Raw genomic sequence first — 7,515 nt, 5'->3', positions numbered from 1 at the left:
GTGTGGGCATGCACCGTAAGAATTGTGACTTGGTCGATTCTGTGGAACTGTATAGCTGAATAATCTTGTTATTACCCCTATATTCACCATGTGTTAGAACAATTGAGTTGTCAGTCATGTTAGAAATTCTGCTTAGGCTACGTGTTGGTACTGTTGATACCCACAGAGGTCGGGTTACATGTTGAATTATTTGCTTAATTTGCTATTTTGTACTTGTCCTTTATTAATACATCATATCATCATTGTTTGGGTTGATTATCATGATTTTTGTGAGCCCGAGAGACTGGGGAGATTAATGGCTGAGTGAGGCTGAGGGTCTATCGTGAGTGATATTCATGGTATCGGGTTGCACGCCGCAACAGGCTTTATTGATTCATGCCAGGATTTGGCTTACTATAACACTTGGGCGGGATCGGCCCCTCCGGAGTCTGCACATCCACAGTGGGTGCAGTTTCTAGAAATTTATTTACATTTAGGCTGGATTTACCCTGGTTTTATTTGCATTTGGGCTGGATCTGCACTGCTCTGTGTTAAATTTTTATTGCAAAACCTCTAAGCATGTCTAAATTCTTGTACCGTTACTTGTAGATTATGAATTTTTGAGATATCACTATCTTATTTTTCTATAAATTTCTGTATTGTTAATGTTGTATGTGGACTGTAATACCCGAACTCGTCACTACTTTCAGTCCAAAGGTTAGATTTGTTACTTATTGAGTTAGTTGTACTCACGCTACACCCTGCACCTTGTGTGTAGATCTAGGTATTTTCGGTCACGGCGGTTGTTGATTCATAGAGTTCAGATATTCGGAGACCATCGAGGTAGATGCTTTGGTGTCCGCATGACTTGACTCTCCTTCCCTATCTTTCAGTTTATTTATTCAGTTCTACTTTTCAGACAGTGTACCAGACTATGTCATTATGTAGATGCTCATGTACTCAGTGACATCCCGATTTTTGGGAAAACTTATGTATTGAGTTATGATATTCTATTTTGTTTTATGAGATTCTCTTTATTTAAATTGTTTTAGTAAATTTCAAGTTGAAAGTATTGGAAATGTCTGAATAGTCGGCTTGCCTAGTACCATGATAGGCGCCATCACAACAGGTTGGGTTTTGGATCGTGACAAGTTCGTTTTGATTAAATATATTTCTAGTATTCGTTTTAAACAATGTTTCAATAAGGATACATATACATTTATTATCGCTTCTTATATTGGAATGGTCTAAATTATAGGTAATTTGATTTGAAATAGAATATTAACTATCCTACTAAAACTAAAATGAAATAAGCAAGTGGAACGTAAGATTTCAAGAACATTAACATAAAAGAAAACATATATTTATATCGTTTATGTAAGAATATGTAAGTATTCACGTTGTTAACAGAGATATGGACTGAATGGTATCCCGTATTCCCACTTCCATTTTGCTTTAAATTCATATAGATACATGGTACTTTAGAAGAATTATTTTCAAATATTACTGTGTGAATATTTTAAACATATTTAAAAGCACTATGGTAGTGTTTTCGTCCTATATATGTTTATGATAATAGTAAGGTTTGTTTCTTTTATCTGAAAATACTAATTTTTATTAATATATTTCTTTTTGTATGTCAAACCATGGGAAGCAGATATGGATATCTCATAAAGAAAACTTGGATCAAAGTTTAATTGTAAAAATATTTGTTTAATTGAATCATGTACGACACATACAATATTCAAAGAGAAGAAATATTTCTCTCATTTAAGTATGTGTAAGGCAGATATTACTACAACTTCTGGTAGTAGTAATCTAATTGAAGTCTCTCGAAAAGCTACTATAACTCTGTCTAGGGAATTTATCATAGATAATGCAATATTCTCCTCCAAGTCCAAGAGGAACTTGTTGAGCAATAAAGATATCCGCCGAAATAGATATCATATTGAGACAATAGATGAGAATAATCTTGAATATTTTATCGTTACCAAAAATGTCTTTGGCCAGAAAAGGGTTATTGAGAAGTTCCCATCTTTATCGTGTGGCATGTATTGGACAAGAATTAGTGCAATTGAGACACATTCTATCGTAAACCAAAAGGTTATTGATTCCAAAATTTTTGTACTTTGGCATGATCGATTGGGACATCCTGGATCAATTATGATGAGACAAATTATAGAAAATTCTAATGGGCATTCATTAAACAATTTAAAGATTCTTTTAAATAATAAATTTTCTTGCACTTCTTGTTATCAAGGCAAGTTAATTATTAGACCATCATTAACAAAGGTAGGGATTGAGTCCCATGCGTTTTTGGAACGTATACAAGGGGACATTTATGGACCTATTCACCCACCTAGTGGGTCGTTTAAATATTTTATGGTCTTAATAGATGCATCTTCTAGATGTCTCATGTATGCCTATTGTCATCTCGCAACCTGGCGTTTGCAAAATTAATGGCACAAATAATTCGATTACGGACACAGTTTCCCGATAATCCAATTAAGTCTATTCGACTTGATAATGCTGCTGAGTTTTTATCCCAAGCATTTAATGATTATTGCTTATCAATTGGGATAAAAGTGAAACATCATGTAGCTCATGTTCACACTCAAAATGGCCTTGCAGAGTCTTTGATTAAACATCTTCAATTGATAGCAAGACAGTTACTCATGAAAATGAGATTACCCACTTCTATTTGGGGTCATGCCATTTTGCATGCAGCAATACTAGTTCGTTTTAGACCGATAAACTATCATAAATATTACCTGTTGCAATTAGTTTTGGGTCATGAACCTAATATATCCCATTTAAGAATTTTTGGGTGCGCAGTATATGTGCGTATTTGGCAAACATATTTTTCATAATATCTATAAACTTGTAATATTTTGGAAATCGTATCGCACCAAGATGGGTCCCCAAAGAAGGTTAGGAATATATGTTGGATTTGAATCGCCCTCCATTATTCGCTTCCTCGTAATATTAATGGGAGATTTGTTCACTGCTCGATTTGCAGATTGTCGATTCGATGAGGCATTTTCCCCAAAATTAGGGGAGAAATTGGTGAAATCAAACGGAACATTTCGTGAAAAAATCCATCATTGTCTCATATTGATCCACGTGCCTCTATTTGTGAAAAAAAGATGCAAAAGATTATCCATTTATAAAAAATAGCAAATCAAATGCAGATGCATTTACGGATCTAAAAAGGATAACAAAATCACATGTCCTTGCAGAGAATGTTTCAATCTGTATTGATGTCCCTGCTGGACAATCTTCTAATGTCATAGCTAATGAGTCAAAAGCATGCCTAAAGTTTGGTAGACCATTGGGTTCTAAGAATCGAAATAGTAAAAAAAGAAAAATAAATGATCACGATGACACTACGAAAGAGTTTCATGAGGAAATCCACAATTTAATCAATCCTGAGATTCATGATGTCACACCTCTTATATACCAAGGGCGATAGGGATAAGGGAGTTTTTCCAATTAAAGTGACATTAATCGAAATGGAATTATTTATTTATTTCAGAGTCTCCACTTGGGATAATTTATGGTGTCCCAAGTCATCGATTTATTTTAAATCCCAAATCGAGGAAATTGACTCTTATTATGGTCTGTGAACACAGAACACCGGGTAAGGAATTCTGTTAATCCGGGAGAAGGTATGAGGTACTCCCGAGTTCCGTGGTTTTAGCACGGTCACTTAACAATTAATACTTGGCTTGATTATCTGAATCATTACATGTTTAAAACCTATTGTGCATTTTTAACTTTTAAACCGCTTTTAGTATTTATGCAATTTGTTTGAACAAGTCGCGATGTCGAGCACTCATTTGTTTTGTACATATTGCGAATCGCTCCACGTAAAATACACCCGCGATTTACAACATGTTAATTTTTATTATTATTCGAAGTTGTAGTCGAGTCACGTGAAACGCACACTCGAATTGGGGATTATGTATCATGACTATGCCACGGGAACCGTACCCATAGCCACGATGATTTATTATTAATCGCGCCTAAAGCAAACTACGATGTTCATGATTTTACCAAAACTAATTCGAGATTATTGTAAGGCCATGAGTTATGAAAATATTTGTGGCAACTCCCAAAATATTCGTCAAAATAGCAAATATTCAATCTATGACATTATGATAATAAGCGGAGTCTCTAAATTTCACATGATTGCTAGAAAATGAACTTATACAGTATTATCTAATCATCTGTATCCATCAACCAGCTTCATATTTTTAAACTCACAGCAATCATCATAAAATAAATTTAAACAAACACATGCTAATATAGCCTAAATCCCATAACTTCACACTAACCAACCTGAATCTATCAGGTTGATGTCCTTTCGATCAGAAAAACACCACACATATATACCAAAAGAACAAGAGGCTGCAGAACGCAAATAGCTTCTAGTGCAAATAGCGAACCATTATCAATAGGATGATTGAAGTTCCAAGTGAGGTAGTCAGGAAAAATAAATTTAATGAACGCACACTTGCTAATATAGCCCAAAAATCCCATAAGAACAATAGAATCAAAGCAAATAAAATTACCTCATCACTCAACAGAACAAAGCAACTTAAAAATTGAGAAGAATTTAGAACGAACCTTTAGTGAAGCTAAAACTATATGTTTAATTGAATATAGAAAAGCTCCTTTAACAAAGCTTCACAACAGAGACAAACACCGGACAAAAGCTTCAAACCAATACTCCAAGAAATTCGAACAAAATCTGGAACCAAAACCTCGGCGAGGACCTCGCCGGTGACTCGAAACCTCGCCGTAAAACTCGTTTGCGCAAAGAATCTATATCCCTAAAATCTGGTTGGGTCTATTTATGAAGAAGAAGGATGCATTTTTGTTTTGGATGAATTCCTTCCCAGATTTATTTTTCTTTGTTCTCTTGTGTCTTTTCAATTTTTGAGAAAGAAGATGATTCTCTTCTTTCCTCTGTTTTCTAACTCTCTCGATTCTTTTTCTCTTTTTGTTTTCTGTTTTTATCTTCTTTTTAATTGTGTGGTGCTGGAGCTTAAGCAATTGGGTGTGGAGCTTGAGAGAATGAAGATCGAGCATATCTAAAGAGAGGGAGAGGCGTTGATGATGATTTATTTTTGTGAGAAAGAGACTCTTCCACTGCCCCTCTCTGTTTTTTTCGTCTCTGTATCCTCCTTTACCCTTTCGTGTGTCTGTGTGTTTGTCTAGGGTAGGTGTTATTTGTAGGAAATTGCTAGGAAAGTGCATGTGAATTAGTTATCAGATAATGATAAGAGAGAATCTTTTGCCATGTGACAATTTTTCATTGGCTCCCTTTTTTATCTTTTTTTTAAGGTAATCTAAAATTTAAATTACTATACTAATATTTTAAACTAGATAAAATATAAGAAATTACTAAGAAAAGTTATAAAATTATTAGTCTTACCAAATTAAAATAAACATATATTTTTTGTAAATTTTCTTTTCTTTTTGCAAATAAAACACAACTAATATCTAAAAATGTGACTCTTTTTGTATGATTTCAATTTTATCAAATAAACCTGCTAAAATAAGTAAAATAAAGGTTAAAATATGTAGATTAAACTTAAAATTATTAACAACTAAAAAGTGTTGAAAAATCTCAAATATAGTCAAAAATTAGGTGATCACAGCTGCCCCTCTTTGCTTGGAAACACGAAGAGTTTTCAAGCAAAGACAAAGTGAGCCGTGTGACTAATTTTTACCATATCGTTATTCAAAATAGGAAGAAAATAAAACGAAAAGGTGCAACCGAGTCCTGATTTTAGACAGCCTACATATCCCGGGTTATAAGGGAATCAGGTCTGTAGTTCAAGAGGTGAATGAAGTGATGGAGTGTGTGGAGAGGATGAGAGAGTCGAGTGAGGTACCTTTCCGTCGAGGTTCCGGTCCGCGGTCCTGTTATTACATCAAAATCAAAAATGAAAAAGACTAACTAAGTATGTCAGCTATGAGTTACAAGATTCCTATCTATAAGTCTTCTGAAGCTTGATCTTGAGTCTTGAATGGGTCTTTATGCAGACTTTTGATTTGAACCTTGCTGCTTGCTAGCTGCAGGTGGTGATTCATTCTTCTACAGCTTCTTCGGATCAAGACCGGACATGCAGTGCACGTGCATTCAGCCATGTCTTGAGTAGTTCACATCTTTCATCGGCTTATGCTATTTGGATTCACTTCTCTCTCTTTTTTTCTTTTTTTTTTATTCTGGATTGAGACTTCTTTCTTTGGTCATCTCGGACTGTCAGCTCGCATTCTTGAGGCGAGCTTCTGCTACTTCTAACTTGAATTAAATTCTGAAATGACTTCCCTCATTCTTCAGGTGGGCGCCTGCAACTGACATAAAATTTGAAATGAATTCATTCGTTCTCCAGATGGGCGTCTGATGACTTACACTTGAAATGAATTCCCTCATTCTCCAGGTGGGTGCTTCATGCTGACTTAAAACTTGAAATAAATTCCCTCATTCTCCAGGTGGGCGCCTGCTGACTTAAAAACTTGAAATGAATTCCTGTGTTCTCCAGGTGGGCGCCTGATGACTTACACTTGAAATGAATTCCCTCATTCTCCAGGTGGGCGCCTGATGACTTAAAACTTGAAATAAATTTCATCATTCTCCATGTGGGCGCCTGCTGACTTAAAAACTTGAAATTAATTCCCTCATTTTCCAGGTGGGTGCCTGATGACTTAAAACTTAAAATAAATTCCCTCGTTCTCCAGGTGGGCGCCTGATACTACAACAAAATAGACAAAACAAAAGAAACTTTTCTACCCCAGTTTGCACTAGGAAGATTTGTGAGTTGTTAGCAGAACTTTAAATCACCTATGCTATTGATGAATGATGCAATGATGAGAGTAAAATTGAAGACTCGACTAGGATATGCGTCCCCTAAAGAAATAAAAGTCTGAAAAACCCAAACTATGAAGTGCGTCTCCTAAATTTGAGATTGAGCTTGCGAAAAACTATAAACTAAGCTTGACTAAACTAAAAACTAACCCTATTCTCCAGGCGGGACCCCTGATTTCAAAAAAACTAAAGATTGATAACTTAAGAAAACTAAAAATTGACCTCTTTTTTTTAATCTAGACTTCCCTTTTTTCTAAACTTATTATCCTAGGAGAAAATTCATCAGACTAGGTCTTTTTTTTAATGGTATCTTAGGAGAAAGATTCATCAGACTAAGATTTTGATCCTAGGAGAAAGTTCATCAGACTAGGTCTTCTATCTTAGGAGAAAGATTCATCAGACTAAAAATTTGATCCTAAGAGAAAATTTATCAGATTAGGTCCTCTTTTTTTGTTATCTTAGGAGAAAGATTCATCAGACTAAGATTTTGATCCTAGGAGAAAATTCATCTGACTAGGTCTCTTTTCTTTTTTTGTTTTGGTATCTTAGGAGAAAGATTCATCAGACTACGATTTCTATCCTAGGAGAAAGTTCATCAGACTAGGTCTTTTTTTTTTGTTATCTTAGGAGAAAGCTTCATCAGACTAAGTTTTCTATCT

The sequence above is a fragment of the Nicotiana tabacum genome, chromosome 22 (assembly GCF_000715075.1).
Source record: "Nicotiana tabacum cultivar K326 chromosome 22, ASM71507v2, whole genome shotgun sequence".
NCBI classification, from domain to species: domain Eukaryota; kingdom Viridiplantae; phylum Streptophyta; class Magnoliopsida; order Solanales; family Solanaceae; genus Nicotiana; species Nicotiana tabacum.
Note: the sequence above shows the minus strand (reverse complement) of the source record.